Consider the following 18,335-nt stretch of genomic DNA (forward strand, 5'->3'; position numbering starts at 1 on the left):
TCTGTCATTATCCTTGCCTATTCCGATTGAGAAAAAAGGTTGAATTCACTGATGGCCAAAATGCTTACTGATGTGTTAACTGAAATTCAGAATATGCTCTGAATATTTCAGCATGCACAGGCGTACCATCAAAACCAATTTACGTCTACAATCTGTTGGAAAATGAGATGAAGCAGTGGTGAATCCTAGGCTGCTGTTCCACTCGATTGGCACGATTTACAAGGAGAATGACTGCTTTTGGTTAGTAGTGACCCGTGGTGGCTAATAGTTTTAAGCTGTAAATGGTAAAGTGAGCTGATTATATATATATATATATATATATATATATATATATATATATATATATATATATATATATATATATATATATTGATGAATAGAAAGATAGCTAGATAGAAAGATCGATAGATATTTATTTCAATGAATATAATTTCTTCCTACAACTGATTGTTTTTGGCTAGGAATTTCTGTATTGTAATAATTTAGGAAAAAAGATTACTTGTCCTAACCAAAAGCAGCAATTCTGCCTATTACAATACTGAGAATTGATCGAGGGCATGCCTTAACCCCAGGGAGGTGAGCACTGTTTAACTTAAGCCAATAAGTCCTCGTTAGTATAGTGGTCAATATCCCCGCCTGTCACGCCAGAGACCGGGGTTCAATTCCCCGACGGGGAGGCGTTTCCTTTTATTCACACAATTAAATAAAATGATGTACTTTCTAACATTGTAAAATATATCTGTCATTATCCTTGCCTATTCCGATTGAGAAAAAAGGTTGAATTCACTGATGGCCAAAATGCTTACTGATGTGTTAACTGAAATTCAGAATATGATCTGAATATTTCAGCATGCACAGGCGTACCATCAAAACCAATTTACGTCTACAATCTGTTGGAAAATGAGATGAAGCAGTTGTGAATCCTAGGCTGCTGTTCCACTCGATTGGCACGATTTACAAGGAGAATGAGTGCTTTTGGTTAGTAGTGACCCGTGGTGGCTAATAGTTATAAGCTGCAAATGGTAAAGTGAGCTGATTATATATATATATATATATATATATATTGATGAATAGAAAGATAGCTAGATAGACAGATCGATAGATATTTATTTCAATGAAATAATTTCTTCATAAAACTGATTGTTTTTGGCTAGGAATTTCTGTATTGTAATAATTTAGGAAAAAAGATTACTTGTCCTAACCAAAAGCAGCAATTCTGCCTATTACAATACTGAGAATTGATCGAGGGCATGCCTTAACCCCAGGGAGGTGAGCACTGTTTAACTGAAGCCAATAAGTCCTCGTTAGTATAGTGGTCAGTATCCCCGCCTGTCATGCGGGAGTCCGGGGTTCAATTCCCCGACGGGGAGGCGATTCCTTTTATTCACACAATTAAATAAAATGATGTACTTTCTAACATTGTAAAATATATCTGTCATTATCCTTGCCTATTCCGATTGAGAAAAAAGGTTGAATTCACTGATGGCCAAAATGCTTACTGATGTGTTAACTGAAATTCAGAATATGCTCTGAATATTTCAGCATGCACAGGCGTACCATCAAAACCAATTTACGTCTACAATCTGTTGGAAAATGAGATGAAGCAGTGGTGAATCCTAGGCTGCTGTTCCACTCGATTGGCACAATTTACAAGTAGAATGACTGCTTTTGGTTAGTAGTGACCCCTGGTGGCTAATAGTTATAAGCTGCAAATGGTAAAGTGAGCTGATTATATATATATATATATATAAATATATATATTGATGAATAGAAAGATAGCTAGATAGAAAGATCGATAGATATTTATTTCAATGAATATAATTTCTTCATAAAACTGATTGTTTTTGGCTAGGAATTTCTGTATTGTAATAATTTAGGAAAAAAGATTACTTGTCCTAACCAAAAGCAGCAATTCTGCCTATTACAATACTGAGAATTGATCGAGGGCATGCCTTAACCCCAGGGAGGTGAGCACTGTTTAACTGAAGCCAATAAGTCCTCGGTAGTATAGTGGTCAGTATCCCCGCCTGTCACGCCAGAGACCGGGGTTCAATTCCCCGACGGGGAGGCGATTCCTTTTATTCACACAATTAAATAAAATGATGTACTTTCTAACATTGTAAAATATATCTGTCATTATCCTTGCCTATTCCGATTGAGAAAAAAGGTTGAATTCACTGATGGCCAAAATGCTTACTGATGTGTTAACTGAAATTCAGAATATGATCTGAATATTTCAGCATGCACAGGCGTACCATCAAAACCAATTTACGTCTACAATCTGTTGGAAAAGGAGATGAAGCAGTTGTGAATCCTAGGCTGCTGTTCCACTCGATTGGCACGATTTACAAGGAGAATGACTGCTTTTGGTTAGTAGTGACCCCTGGTGGCTAATAGTTATAAGCTGCAAATGGTAAAGTGAGCTGATTATATATATATATATATATAAATATTTATATTGATGAATAGAAAGATAGCTAGATAGACAGATCGATAGATATTTATTTCAATGAAATAATTTCTTCATAAAACTAATTGTTTTTGGCTAGGAATTTCTGTATTGTAATAATTTAGGAAAAAAGATTACTTGTCCTAACCAAAAGCAGCAATTCTGCCTATTACAATACTGAGAATTGATCGAGGGCATGCCTTAACCCCAGGGAGGTGAGCACTGTTTAACTGAAGCCAATAAGTCCTCGTTAGTATAGTGGTCAGTATCCCCGCCTGTCACGCGGGAGACCGGGGTTCAATTCCCCGACGGGGAGGTGATTCCTTTTATTCACACAATTAAATAAAATGATGTACTTTCTAACATTGTAAAATATATCTGTCATTATCCTTGCCTATTCCGATTGAGAAAAAAGGTTGAATTCACTGATGGCCAAAATGCTTACTGATGTGTTAACTGAAAATCAGAATATGCTCTGAATATTTCAGCATGCACAGGCGTACCATCAAAACCAATTTACGTCTACAATCTGTTGGAAAATGAGATGAAGCAGTGGTGAATCCTAGGCTGCTGTTCCACTCGATTGGCACGATTTACAAGTAGAATGACTGCATTTGGTTAGTAGTTACCCCTGGTGGCTAATAGTTATAAGCTGCAAATGGTAAAGTGAGCTGATTATATATATATATATATATAAATATATATATTGATGAATAGAAAGATAGCTAGATAGAAAGATCGATAGATATTTATTTCAATGAATATAATTTCTTCATAAAACTGATTGTTTTTGGCTAGGAATTTCTGTATTGTAATAATTTAGGAAAAAAGATTACTTGTCCTAACCAAAAGCAGCAATTCTGCCTATTACAATACTGAGAATTGATCGAGGGCATGCCTTAACCCCAGGGAGGTGAGCACTGTTTAACTTAAGCCAATAAGTCCTCGTTAGTATAGTGGTCAATATCCCCGCCTGTCACGCCAGAGACCGGGGTTCAATTCCCCGACGGGGAGGCGATTCCTTTTATTCACACATTTAAATAAAATGATGTACTTTCTAACATTGTAAAATATATCTGTCATTATCCTTGCCTATTCCGATTGAGAAAAAAGGTTGAATTCACTGATGGCCAAAATGCTTACTGATGTGTTAACTGAAATTCAGAATATGATCTGAATATTTCAGCATGCACAGGCGTACCATCAAAACCAATTTACGTCTACAATCTGTTGGAAAATGAGATGAAGCAGTTGTGAATCCTAGGCTGCTGTTCCACTCGATTGGCACGATTTACAAGGAGAATGAGTGCTTTTGGTTAGTAGTGACCCGTGGTGGCTAATAGTTATAAGCTGCAAATGGTAAAGTGAGCTGATTATATATATATATATATATATATATTGATGAATAGAAAGATAGCTAGATAGACAGATCGATAGATATTTATTTCAATGAAATAATTTCTTCATAAAACTGATTGTTTTTGGCTAGGAATTTCTGTATTGTAATAATTTAGGAAAAAAGATTACTTGTCCTAACCAAAAGCAGCAATTCTGCCTATTACAATACTGAGAATTGATCGAGGGCATGCCTTAACCCCAGGGAGGTGAGCACTGTTTAACTGAAGCCAATAAGTCCTCGTTAGTATAGTGGTCAGTATCCCCGCCTGTCACGCGGGAGACCGGGGTTCAATTCCCCGACGGGGAGGCGATTCCTTTTATTCACACAATTAAATAAAATGATGTACTTTCTAACATTGTAAAATATATCTGTCATTATCCTTGCCTATTCCGATTGAGAAAAAAGGTTGAATTCACTGATGGCCAAAATGCTTACTGATGTGTTAACTGAAATTCAGAATATGCTCTGAATATTTCAGCATGCACAGGCGTACCATCAAAACCAATTTACGTCTACAATCTGTTGGAAAATGAGATGAAGCAGTGGTGAATCCTAGGCTGCTGTTCCACTCGATTGGCACGATTTACAAGTAGAATGACTGCTTTTGGTTAGTAGTGACCCCTGGTGGCTAATAGTTATAAGCTGCAAATGGTAAAGTGAGCTGATTATATATATATATATATATATAAATATATATATTGATGAATAGAAAGATAGCTAGATAGACAGATCGATAGATATTTATTTCAATGAAATAATTTCTTCATAAAACTAATTGTTTTTGGCTAGGAATTCCTGTATTGTAATAATTTAGGAAAAAAGATTACTTGTCCTAACCAAAAGCAGCAATTCTGCCTATTACAATACTGAGAATTGATCGAGGGCATGCCTTAACCCCAGGGAGGTGAGCACTGTTTAACTGAAGCCAATAAGTCCTTGTTAGTATAGTGGTCAGTATCCCTGCCTGTCACGCGGGAGACCGGGGTTCAATTCCCCGACGGGGAGGCGATTCCTTTTATTCACACAATTAAATAAAATGATGTACTTTCTAACATTGTAAAATATATCTGTCATTATCCTTGCCTATTCCGATTGAGAAAAAAGGTTGAATTCACTGATGGCCAAAATGCTTACTGATGTGTTAACTGAAATTCAGAATATGCTCTGAATATTTCAGCATGCACAGGCGTACCATCAAAACCAATTTACGTCTACAATCTGTTGGAAAATGAGATGAAGCAGTGGTGAATCCTAGGCTGCTGTTCCACTCGATTGGCACGATTTACAAGGAGAATGACTGCTTTTGGTTAGTAGTGACCCGTGGTGGCTAATAGTTTTAAGCTGTAAATGGTAAAGTGAGCTGATTATATATATATATATATATATATATATATATATATATATATATATATATATATATATTGATGAATAGAAAGATAGCTAGATAGAAAGATCGATAGATATTTATTTCAATGAATATAATTTCTTCCTAAAACTGATTGTTTTTGGCTAGGAATTTCTGTATTGTAATAATTTAGGAAAAAAGATTACTTGTCCTAACCAAAAGCAGCAATTCTGCCTATTACAATACTGAGAATTGATCGAGGGCATGCCTTAACCCCAGGGAGGTGAGCACTGTTTAACTTAAGCCAATAGGTCCTCGTTAGTATAGTGGTCAATATCCCCGCCTGTCACGCCAGAGACCGGGGTTCAATTCCCCGACGGGGAGGCGATTCCTTTTATTCACACAATTAAATAAAATGATGTACTTTCTAACATTGTAAAATATATCTGTCATTATCCTTGCCTATTCCGATTGAGAAAAAAGGTTGAATTCACTGATGGCCAAAATGCTTACTGATGTGTTAACTGAAATTCAGAATATGATCTGAATATTTCAGCATGCACAGGCGTACCATCAAAACCAATTTACGTCTACAATCTGTTGGAAAATGAGATGAAGCAGTTGTGAATCCTAGGCTGCTGTTCCACTCGATTGGCACGATTTACAAGGAGAATGAGTGCTTTTGGTTAGTAGTGACCCGTGGTGGCTAATAGTTATAAGCTGCAAATGGTAAAGTGAGCTGATTATATATATATATATATATATATATATTGATGAATAGAAAGATAGCTAGATAGACAGATCGATAGATATTTATTTCAATGAAATAATTTCTTCATAAAACTGATTGTTTTTGGCTAGGAATTTCTGTATTGTAATAATTTAGGAAAAAAGATTACTTGTCCTAACCAAAAGCAGCAATTCTGCCTATTACAATACTGAGAATTGATCGAGGGCATGCCTTAACCCCAGGGAGGTGAGCACTGTTTAACTGAAGCCAATAAGTCCTTGTTAGTATAGTGGTCAGTATCCCTGCCTGTCACACGGGAGACCGGGGTTCAATTCCCCGACGGGGAGGCAATTCCTTTTATTCACACAATTAAATAAAATGATGTACTTTCTAACATTGTAAAATATATCTGTCATTATCCTTGCCTATTCCGATTGAGAAAAAAGGTTGAATTCACTGATGGCCAAAATGCTTACTGATGTGTTAACTGAAATTCAGAATATGCTCTGAATATTTCAGCATGCACAGGCGTACCATCAAAACCAATTTACGTCTACAATCTGTTGGAAAATGAGATGAAGCAGTGGTGAATCCTAGGCTGCTGTTCCACTCGATTGGCACGATTTACAAGGAGAATGACTGCTTTTGGTTAGTAGTGACCCGTGGTGGCTAATAGTTTTAAGCTGTAAATGGTAAAGTGAGCTGATTATATATATATATATATATATATATATATATATATATATATATATATATATATATATATATATATATATATATATTGATGAATAGAAAGATAGCTAGATAGAAAGATCGATAGATATTTATTTCAATGAATATAATTTCTTCCTAAAACTGATTGTTTTTGGCTAGGAATTTCTGTATTGTAATAATTTAGGAAAAAAGATTACTTGTCCTAACCAAAAGCAGCAATTCTGCCTATTACAATACTGAGAATTGATCGAGGGCATGCCTTAACCCCAGGGAGGTGAGCACTGTTTAACTTAAGCCAATAAGTCCTCGTTAGTATAGTGGTCAATATCCCCGCCTGTCACGCCAGAGACCGGGGTTCAATTCCCCGACGGGGAGGCGATTCCTTTTATTCACACAATTAAATAAAATGATGTACTTTCTAACATTGTAAAATATATCTGTCATTATCCTTGCCTATTCCGATTGAGAAAAAAGGTTGAATTCACTGATGGCCAAAATGCTTACTGATGTGTTAACTGAAATTCAGAATATGATCTGAATATTTCAGCATGCACAGGCGTACCATCAAAACCAATTTACGTCTACAATCTGTTGGAAAATGAGATGAAGCAGTTGTGAATCCTAGGCTGCTGTTCCACTCGATTGGCACGATTTACAAGGAGAATGAGTGCTTTTGGTTAGTAGTGACCCGTGGTGGCTAATAGTTATAAGCTGCAAATGGTAAAGTGAGCTGATTATATATATATATATATATATATATATATTGATGAATAGAAAGATAGCTAGATAGACAGATCGATAGATATTTATTTCAATGAAATAATTTCTTCATAAAACTGATTGTTTTTGGCTAGGAATTTCTGTATTGTAATAATTTAGGAAAAAAGATTACTTGTCCTAACCAAAAGCAGCAATTCTGCCTATTACAATACTGAGAATTGATCGAGGGCATGCCTTAACCCCAGGGAGGTGAGCACTGTTTAACTGAAGCCAATAAGTCCTCGTTAGTATAGTGGTCAGTATCCCCGCCTGTCATGCGGGAGACCGGGGTTCAATTCCCCGACGGGGAGGCGATTCCTTTTATTCACACAATTAAATAAAATGATGTACTTTCTAACATTGTAAAATATATCTGTCATTATCCTTGCCTATTCCGATTGAGAAAAAAGGTTGAATTCACTGATGGCCAAAATGCTTACTGATGTGTTAACTGAAATTCAGAATATGCTCTGAATATTTCAGCATGCACAGGCGTACCATCAAAACCAATTTACGTCTACAATCTGTTGGAAAATGAGATGAAGCAGTCGTGAATCCTAGGCTGCTGTTCCACTCGATTGGCACGATTTACAAGGAGAATGACTGCTTTTGGTTAGTAGTGACCCGTGGTGGCTAATAGTTTTAAGCTGTAAATGGTAAAGTGAGCTGATTATATAAATATATATATATATATATATATTGATGAATAGAAAGATAGCTAGATAGACAGATCGATAGATATTTATTTCAATGAAATAATTTCTTCATAAAACTGATTGTTTTTGGCTAGGAATTTCTGTATTGTAATAATTTAGGAAAAAAGATTACTTGTCCTAACCAAAAGCAGCAATTCTGCCTATTACAATACTGAGAATTGATCGAGGGCATGCCTTAACCCCAGGGAGGTGAGCACTGTTTAACTGAAGCCAATAAGTCCTCGTTAGTATAGTGGTCAGTATCCCCGCCTGTCACGCGGGAGACCGGGGTTCAATTCCCCGACGGTGAGGCGATTCCTTTTATTCACACAATTAAATAAAATGATGTACTTTCTAACATTGTAAAATATATCTGTCATTATCCTTGCCTATTCCGATTGAGAAAAAAGGTTGAATTCACTGATGGCCAAAATGCTTACTGATGTGTTAACTGAAATTCAGAATATGCTCTGAATATTTCAGCATGCACAGGCGTACCATCAAAACCAATTTACGTCTACAATCTGTTGGAAAATGAGATGAAGCAGTCGTGAATCCTAGGCTGCTGTTCCACTCGATTGGCACGATTTACAAGGAGAATGACTGCTTTTGGTTAGTAGTGACCCGTGGTGGCTAATAGTTTTAAGCTGTAAATGGTAAAGTGAGCTGATTATATATATATATATATATATATATATATATATATATATATATATATATATATATATATATATATATATTGATGAATAGAAAGATAGCTAGATAGAAAGATCGATAGATATTTATTTCAATGAATATAATTTCTTCCTAAAACTGATTGTTTTTGGCTAGGAATTTCTGTATTGTAATAATTTAGGAAAAAAGATTACTTGTCCTAACCAAAAGCAGCAATTCTGCCTATTACAATACTGAGAATTGATCGAGGGCATGCCTTAACCCCAGGGAGGTGAGCACTGTTTAACTTAAGCCAATAAGTCCTCGTTAGTATAGTGGTCAATATCCCCGCCTGTCATGCCAGAGACCGGGGTTCAATTCCCTGACGGGGAGGCGATTCCTTTTATTCACACAATTAAATAAAATGATGTACTTTCTAACATTGTAAAATATATCTGTCATTATCCTTGCCTATTCCGATTGAGAAAAAAGGTTGAATTCACTGATGGCCAAAATGCTTACTGATGTGTTAACTGAAATTCAGAATATGATCTGAATATTTCAGCATGCACAGGCGTACCATCAAAACCAATTTACGTCTACAATCTGTTGGAAAATGAGATGAAGCAGTTGTGAATCCTAGGCTGCTGTTCCACTCGATTGGCACGATTTACAAGGAGAATGAGTGCTTTTGATTAGTAGTGACCCGTGGTGGCTAATAGTTATAAGCTGCAAATGGTAAAGTGAGCTGATTATATAAATATATATATATATATATATATTGATGAATAGAAAGATAGCTAGATAGACAGATCGATAGATATTTATTTCAATGAAATAATTTCTTCATAAAACTGATTGTTTTTGGCTAGGAATTTCTGTATTGTAATAATTTAGGAAAAAAGATTACTTGTCCTAACCAAAAGCAGCAATTCTGCCTATTACAATACTGAGAATTGATCGAGGGCATGCCTTAACCCCAGGGAGGTGAGCACTGTTTAACTGAAGCCAATAAGTCCTCGTTAGTATAGTGGTTAGTATCCCCGCCTGTCACGCGGGAGACCGGTGTTCAATTCCCCGACGGGGAGGCGATTCCTTTTATTCACACAATTAAATAAAATGATGTACTTTCTAACATTGTAAAATATATCTGTCATTATCCTTGCCTATTCCGATTGAGAAAAAAGGTTGAATTCACTGATGGCCAAAATGCTTACTGATGTGTTAACTGAAATTCAGAATATGCTCTGAATATTTCAGCATGCACAGGCGTACCATCAAAACCAATTTACGTCTACAATCTGTTGGAAAATGAGATGAAGCAGTGGTGAATCCTAGGCTGCTGTTCCACTCGATTGGCACGATTTACAAGTAGAATGACTGCTTTTGGTTAGTAGTGACCCCTGGTGGCTAATAGTTATAAGCTGCAAATGGTAAAGTGAGCTGATTATATATATATATATATATAAATATATATATTGATGAATAGAAAGATAGCTAGATAGACAGATCGATAGATATTTATTTCAATGAAATAATTTCTTCATAAAACTAATTGTTTTTGGCTAGGAATTTCTGTATTGTAATAATTTAGGAAAAAAGATTACTTGTCCTAACCAAAAGCAGCAATTCTGCCTATTACAATACTGAGAATTGATCGAGGGCATGCCTTAACCCCAGGGAGGTGAGCACTGTTTAACTGAAGCCAATAAGTCCTCGTTAGTATAGTGGTCAGTATCCCCGCCTGTCACGCCAGAGACCGGGGTTCAATTCCCCGACGGGGAGGCGATTCCTTTTATTCACACAATTAAATAAAATGATGTACTTTCTAACATTGTAAAATATATCTGTCATTATCCTTGCCTATTCCGATTGAGAAAAAAGGTTGAATTCACTGATGGCCAAAATGCTTACTGATGTGTTAACTGAAATTCAGAATATGATCTGAATATTTCAGCATGCACAGGCGTACCATCAAAACCAATTTACGTCTACAATCTGTTGGAAAATGAGATGAAGCAGTCGTGAATCCTAGGCTGCTGTTCCACTCGATTGGCACGATTTACAAGTAGAATGACTGCTTTTGGTTAGTAGTGACCCCTGGTGGCTAATAGTTATAAGCTGCAAATGGTAAAGTGAGCTGATTATATATATATATATATATATATATATATATATATAAATATATATATTGATGAATAGAAAGATAGCTAGATAGAAAGATCGATAGATATTTATTTCAATGAATATAATTTCTTCATAAAACTGATTGTTTTTGGCTAGGAATTTCTGTATTGTAATAATTTAGGAAAAAAGATTACTTGTCCTAACCAAAAGCAGCAATTCTGCCTATTACAATACTGAGAATTGATCGAGGGCATGCCTTAACCCCAGGGAGGTGAGCACTGTTTAACTGAAGCCAATAAGTCCTCGGTAGTATAGTGGTCAGTATCCCCGCCTGTCACGCCAGAGACCGGGGTTCAATTCCCCGACGGGGAGGCGATTCCTTTTATTCACACAATTAAATAAAATGATGTACTTTCTAACATTGTAAAATATATCTGTCATTATCCTTGCCTATTCCGATTGAGAAAAAAGGTTGAATTCACTGATGGCCAAAATGCTTACTGATGTGTTAACTGAAATTCAGAATATGATCTGAATATTTCAGCATGCACAGGCGTACCATCAAAACCAATTTACGTCTACAATCTGTTGGAAAATGAGATGAAGCAGTTGTGAATCCTAGGCTGCTGTTCCACTCGATTGGCACGATTTACAAGGAGAATGACTGCTTTTGGTTAGTAGTGACCCCTGGTGGCTAATAGTTATAAGCTGCAAATGGTAAAGTGAGCTGATTATATATATATATATATATAAATATTTATATTGATGAATAGAAAGATAGCTAGATAGACAGATCGATAGATATTTATTTCAATGAAATAATTTCTTCATAAAACTAATTGTTTTTGGCTAGGAATTTCTGTATTGTAATAATTTAGGAAAAAAGATTACTTGTCCTAACCAAAAGCAGCAATTCTGCCTATTACAATACTGAGAATTGATCGAGGGCATGCCTTAACCCCAGGGAGGTGAGCACTGTTTAACTGAAGCCAATAAGTCCTCGTTAGTATAGTGGTCAGTATCCCCGCCTGTCACGCGGGAGACCGGGGTTCAATTCCCCGACGGGGAGGCGATTCCTTTTATTCACACATTTAAATAAAATGATGTACTTTCTAACATTGTAAAATATATCTGTCATTATCCTTGCCTATTCCGATTGAGAAAAAAGGTTGAATTCACTGATGGCCAAAATGCTTACTGATGTGTTAACTGAAATTCAGAATATGCTCTGAATATTTCAGCATGCACAGGCGTACCATCAAAACCAATTTACGTCTACAATCTGTTGGAAAATGAGATGAAGCAGTGGTGAATCCTAGGCTGCTGTTCCACTCGATTGGCACGATTTACAAGTAGAATGACTGCTTTTGGTTAGTAGTGACCCCTGGTGGCTAATAGTTATAAGCTGCAAATGGTAAAGTGAGCTGATTATATATATATATATATATATATAAATATATATATTGATGAATAGAAAGATAGCTAGATAGACAGATCGATAGATATTTATTTCAATGAAATAATTTCTTCATAAAACTAATTGTTTTTGGCTAGGAATTCCTGTATTGTAATAATTTAGGAAAAAAGATTACTTGTCCTAACCAAAAGCAGCAATTCTGCCTATTACAATACTGAGAATTGATCGAGGGCATGCCTTAACCCCAGGGAGGTGAGCACTGTTTAACTGAAGCCAATAAGTCCTTGTTAGTATAGTGGTCAGTATCCCTGCCTGTCACGCGGGAGACCGGGGTTCAATTCCCCGACGGGGAGGCGATTCCTTTTATTCACACAATTAAATAAAATGATGTACTTTCTAACATTGTAAAATATATCTGTCATTATCCTTGCCTATTCCGATTGAGAAAAAAGGTTGAATTCACTGATGGCCAAAATGCTTACTGATGTGTTAACTGAAATTCAGAATATGCTCTGAATATTTCAGCATGCACAGGCGTACCATCAAAACCAATTTACGTCTACAATCTGTTGGAAAATGAGATGAAGCAGTGGTGAATCCTAGGCTGCTGTTCCACTCGATTGGCACGATTTACAAGGAGAATGACTGCTTTTGGTTAGTAGTGACCCGTGGTGGCTAATAGTTTTAAGCTGTAAATGGTAAAGTGAGCTGATTATATATATATATATATATATATATATATATATATATATATATATATATATATATATATATATATATATATATATATATATATATATATATATATTGATGAATAGAAAGATAGCTAGATAGAAAGATCGATAGATATTTATTTCAATGAATATAATTTCTTCCTAAAACTGATTGTTTTTGGCTAGGAATTTCTGTATTGTAATAATTTAGGAAAAAAGATTACTTGTCCTAACCAAAAGCAGCAATTCTGCCTATTACAATACTGAGAATTGATCGAGGGCATGCCTTAACCCCAGGGAGGTGAGCACTGTTTAACTTAAGCCAATAAGTCCTCGTTAGTATAGTGGTCAATATCCCTGCCTGTCACGCCAGAGACCGGGGTTCAATTCCCCGACGGGGAGGCGTTTCCTTTTATTCACACAATTAAATAAAATGATGTACTTTCTAACATTGTAAAATATATCTGTCATTATCCTTGCCTATTCCGATTGAGAAAAAAGGTTGAATTCACTGATGGCCAAAATGCTTACTGATGTGTTAACTGAAATTCAGAATATGATCTGAATATTTCAGCATGCACAGGCGTACCATCAAAACCAATTTACGTCTACAATCTGTTGGAAAATGAGATGAAGCAGTTGTGAATCCTAGGCTGCTGTTCCACTCGATTGGCACGATTTACAAGGAGAATGAGTGCTTTTGGTTAGTAGTGACCCGTGGTGGCTAATAGTTATAAGCTGCAAATGGTAAAGTGAGCTGATTATATATATATATATATATATATATATTGATGAATAGAAAGATAGCTAGATAGACAGATCGATAGATATTTATTTCAATGAAATAATTTCTTCATAAAACTGATTGTTTTTGGCTAGGAATTTCTGTATTGTAATAATTTAGGAAAAAAGATTACTTGTCCTAACCAAAAGCAGCAATTCTGCCTATTACAATACTGAGAATTGATCGAGGGCATGCCTTAACCCCAGGGAGGTGAGCACTGTTTAACTGAAGCCAATAAGTCCTCGTTAGTATAGTGGTCAATATCCCCGCCTGTCACGCCAGAGACCGGGGTTCAATTCCCCGACGGGGAGGCGTTTCCTTTTATTCACACAATTAAATAAAATGATGTACTTTCTAACATTGTAAAGTATATCTGTCATTATCCTTGCCTATTCCGATTGAGAAAAAAGGTTGAATTCACTGATGGCCAAAATGCTTACTGATGTGTTAACTGAAATTCAGAATATGATCTGAATATTTCAGCATGCACAGGCGTACCATCAAAACCAATTTACGTCTACAATCTGTTGGAAAATGAGATGAAGCAGTTGTGAATCCTAGGCTGCTGTTCCACTCGATTGGCACGATTTACAAGGAGAATGAGTGCTTTTGGTTAGTAGTGACCCGTGGTGGCTAATAGTTATAAGCTGCAAATGGTAAAGTGAGCTGATTATATATATATATATATATATATATATATATTGATGAATAGAAAGATAGCTAGATAGACAGATCGATAGATATTTATTTCAATGAAATAATTTCTTCATAAAACTGATTGTTTTTGGCTAGGAATTTCTGTATTGTAATAATTTAGGAAAAAAGATTACTTGTCCTAACCAAAAGCAGCAATTCTGCCTATTACAATACTGAGAATTGATCGAGGGCATGCCTTAACCCCAGGGAGGTGAGCACTGTTTAACTGAAGCCAATAAGTCCTTGTTAGTATAGTGGTCAGTATCCCTGCCTGTCACGCGGGAGACCGGGGTTCAATTCCCCGACGGGGAGGCGATTCCTTTTATTCACACAATTAAATAAAATGATGTACTTTCTAACATTGTAAAATATATCTGTCATTATCCTTGCCTATTCCGATTGAGAAAAAAGGTTGAATTCACTGATGGCCAAAATGCTTACTGATGTGTTAACTGAAATTCAGAATATGATCTGAATATTTCAGCATGCACAGGCGTACCATCAAAACCAATTTACGTCTACAATCTGTTGGAAAATGAGATGAAGCAGTTGTGAATCCTAGGCTGCTGTTCCACTCGATTGGCACGATTTACAAGGAGAATGACTGCTTTTGGTTAGTAGTGACCCCTGGTGGCTAATAGTTATAAGCTGCAAATGGTAAAGTGAGCTGATTATATATATATATATATATAAATATTTATATTGATGAATAGAAAGATAGCTAGATAGACAGATCGATAGATATTTATTTCAATGAAATAATTTCTTCATAAAACTAATTGTTTTTGGCTAGGAATTTCTGTATTGTAATAATTTAGGAAAAAAGATTACTTGTCCTAACCAAAAGCAGCAATTCTGCCTATTACAATACTGAGAATTGATCGAGGGCATGCCTTAACCCCAGGGAGGTGAGCACTGTTTAACTGAAGCCAATAAGTCCTCGTTAGTATAGTGGTCAGTATCCCCGCCTGTCACGCGGGAGACCGGGGTTCAATTCCCCGACGGGGAGGCGATTCCTTTTATTCACACATTTAAATAAAATGATGTACTTTCTAACATTGTAAAATATATCTGTCATTATCCTTGCCTATTCCGATTGAGAAAAAAGGTTGAATTCACTGATGGCCAAAATGCTTACTGATGTGTTAACTGAAATTCAGAATATGCTCTGAATATTTCAGCATGCACAGGCGTACCATCAAAACCAATTTACGTCTACAATCTGTTGGAAAATGAGATGAAGCAGTGGTGAATCCTAGGCTGCTGTTCCACTCGATTGGCACGATTTACAAGTAGAATGACTGCTTTTGGTTAGTAGTGACCCCTGGTGGCTAATAGTTATAAGCTGCAAATGGTAAAGTGAGCTGATTATATATATATATATATATATATAAATATATATATTGATGAATAGAAAGATAGCTAGATAGACAGATCGATAGATATTTATTTCAATGAAATAATTTCTTCATAAAACTAATTGTTTTTGGCTAGGAATTCCTGTATTGTAATAATTTAGGAAAAAAGATTACTTGTCCTAACCAAAAGCAGCAATTCTGCCTATTACAATACTGAGAATTGATCGAGGGCATGCCTTAACCCCAGGGAGGTGAGCACTGTTTAACTGAAGCCAATAAGTCCTTGTTAGTATAGTGGTCAGTATCCCTGCCTGTCACGCGGGAGACCGGGGTTCAATTCCCCGACGGGGAGGCGATTCCTTTTATTCACACAATTAAATAAAATGATGTACTTTCTAACATTGTAAAATATATCTGTCATTATCCTTGCCTATTCCGATTGAGAAAAAAGGTTGAATTCACTGATGGCCAAAATGCTTACTGATGTGTTAACTGAAATTCAGAATATGCTCTGAATATTTCAGCATGCACAGGCGTACCATCAAAACCAATTTACGTCTACAATCTGTTGGAAAATGAGATGAAGCAGTGGTGAATCCTAGGCTGCTGTTCCACTCGATTGGCACGATTTACAAGGAGAATGACTGCTTTTGGTTAGTAGTGACCCGTGGTGGCTAATAGTTTTAAGCTGTAAATGGTAAAGTGAGCTGATTATATATATATATATATATATATATATATATATATATATATATATATATATATATATATATATATATATATATATATATATATATATATATATATTGATGAATAGAAAGATAGCTAGATAGAAAGATCGATAGATATTTATTTCAATGAATATAATTTCTTCCTAAAACTGATTGTTTTTGGCTAGGAATTTCTGTATTGTAATAATTTAGGAAAAAAGATTACTTGTCCTAACCAAAAGCAGCAATTCTGCCTATTACAATACTGAGAATTGATCGAGGGCATGCCTTAACCCCAGGGAGGTGAGCACTGTTTAACTTAAGCCAATAAGTCCTCGTTAGTATAGTGGTCAATATCCCTGCCTGTCACGCCAGAGACCGGGGTTCAATTCCCCGACGGGGAGGCGTTTCCTTTTATTCACACAATTAAATAAAATGATGTACTTTCTAACATTGTAAAATATATCTGTCATTATCCTTGCCTATTCCGATTGAGAAAAAAGGTTGAATTCACTGATGGCCAAAATGCTTACTGATGTGTTAACTGAAATTCAGAATATGATCTGAATATTTCAGCATGCACAGGCGTACCATCAAAACCAATTTACGTCTACAATCTGTTGGAAAATGAGATGAAGCAGTTGTGAATCCTAGGCTGCTGTTCCACTCGATTGGCACGATTTACAAGGAGAATGAGTGCTTTTGGTTAGTAGTGACCCGTGGTGGCTAATAGTTATAAGCTGCAAATGGTAAAGTGAGCTGATTATATATATATATATATATATATATATTGATGAATAGAAAGATAGCTAGATAGACAGATCGATAGATATTTATTTCAATGAAATAATTTCTTCATAAAACTGATTGTTTTTGGCTAGGAATTTCTGTATTGTAATAATTTAGGAAAAAAGATTACTTGTCCTAACCAAAAGCAGCAATTCTGCCTATTACAATACTGAGAATTGATCGAGGGCATGCCTTAACCCCAGGGAGGTGAGCACTGTTTAACTGAAGCCAATAAGTCCTCGTTAGTATAGTGGTCAATATCCCCGCCTGTCACGCCAGAGACCGGGGTTCAATTCCCCGACGGGGAGGCGTTTCCTTTTATTCACACAATTAAATAAAATGATGTACTTTCTAACATTGTAAAGTATATCTGTCATTATCCTTGCCTATTCCGATTGAGAAAAAAGGTTGAATTCACTGATGGCCAAAATGCTTACTGATGTGTTAACTGAAATTCAGAATATGATCTGAATATTTCAGCATGCACAGGCGTACCATCAAAACCAATTTACGTCTACAATCTGTTGGAAAATGAGATGAAGCAGTTGTGAATCCTAGGCTGCTGTTCCACTCGATTGGCACGATTTACAAGGAGAATGAGTGCTTTTGGTTAGTAGTGACCCGTGGTGGCTAATAGTTATAAGCTGCAAATGGTAAAGTGAGCTGATTATATATATATATATATATATATATATATATTGATGAATAGAAAGATAGCTAGATAGACAGATCGATAGATATTTATTTCAATGAAATAATTTCTTCATAAAACTGATTGTTTTTGGCTAGGAATTTCTGTATTGTAATAATTTAGGAAAAAAGATTACTTGTCCTAACCAAAAGCAGCAATTCTGCCTATTACAATACTGAGAATTGATCGAGGGCATGCCTTAACCCCAGGGAGGTGAGCACTGTTTAACTGAAGCCAATAAGTCCTTGTTAGTATAGTGGTCAGTATCCCTGCCTGTCACGCGGGAGACCGGGGTTCAATTCCCC

The 18,335-nt window shown here is 36.0% G+C and overlaps 4 non-coding genes across 4 annotated transcripts; all 4 read left to right on the forward strand.

Annotated features, from left to right (window-relative positions):
- The first annotated feature begins 2,693 nt into the window (after nt 1-2,693).
- On the forward strand, nt 2,694-2,765 carry TRNAD-GUC (transfer RNA aspartic acid (anticodon GUC)). The gene has a single exon. It is a non-coding gene; the product is annotated as a tRNA-Asp (tRNA).
- A 1,317-nt stretch (nt 2,766-4,082) lies between these two features.
- TRNAD-GUC (transfer RNA aspartic acid (anticodon GUC)) lies at nt 4,083-4,154 on the forward strand. The gene has a single exon. It is a non-coding gene; the product is annotated as a tRNA-Asp (tRNA).
- Nucleotides 4,155-11,869: 7,715 nt separating this feature from the next.
- Nucleotides 11,870-11,941, forward strand: TRNAD-GUC (transfer RNA aspartic acid (anticodon GUC)). Its single transcript has one exon. It is a non-coding gene; the product is annotated as a tRNA-Asp (tRNA).
- A 3,478-nt stretch (nt 11,942-15,419) lies between these two features.
- TRNAD-GUC (transfer RNA aspartic acid (anticodon GUC)) lies at nt 15,420-15,491 on the forward strand. The gene has a single exon. It is a non-coding gene; the product is annotated as a tRNA-Asp (tRNA).
- The last annotated feature ends 2,844 nt before the right edge of the window (nt 15,492-18,335 follow it).

The sequence above is a fragment of the Lissotriton vulgaris genome, chromosome 1_1 (assembly GCF_964263255.1).
Source record: "Lissotriton vulgaris chromosome 1_1, aLisVul1.2, whole genome shotgun sequence".
NCBI classification, from domain to species: Eukaryota; Metazoa; Chordata; class Amphibia; order Caudata; family Salamandridae; genus Lissotriton; species Lissotriton vulgaris.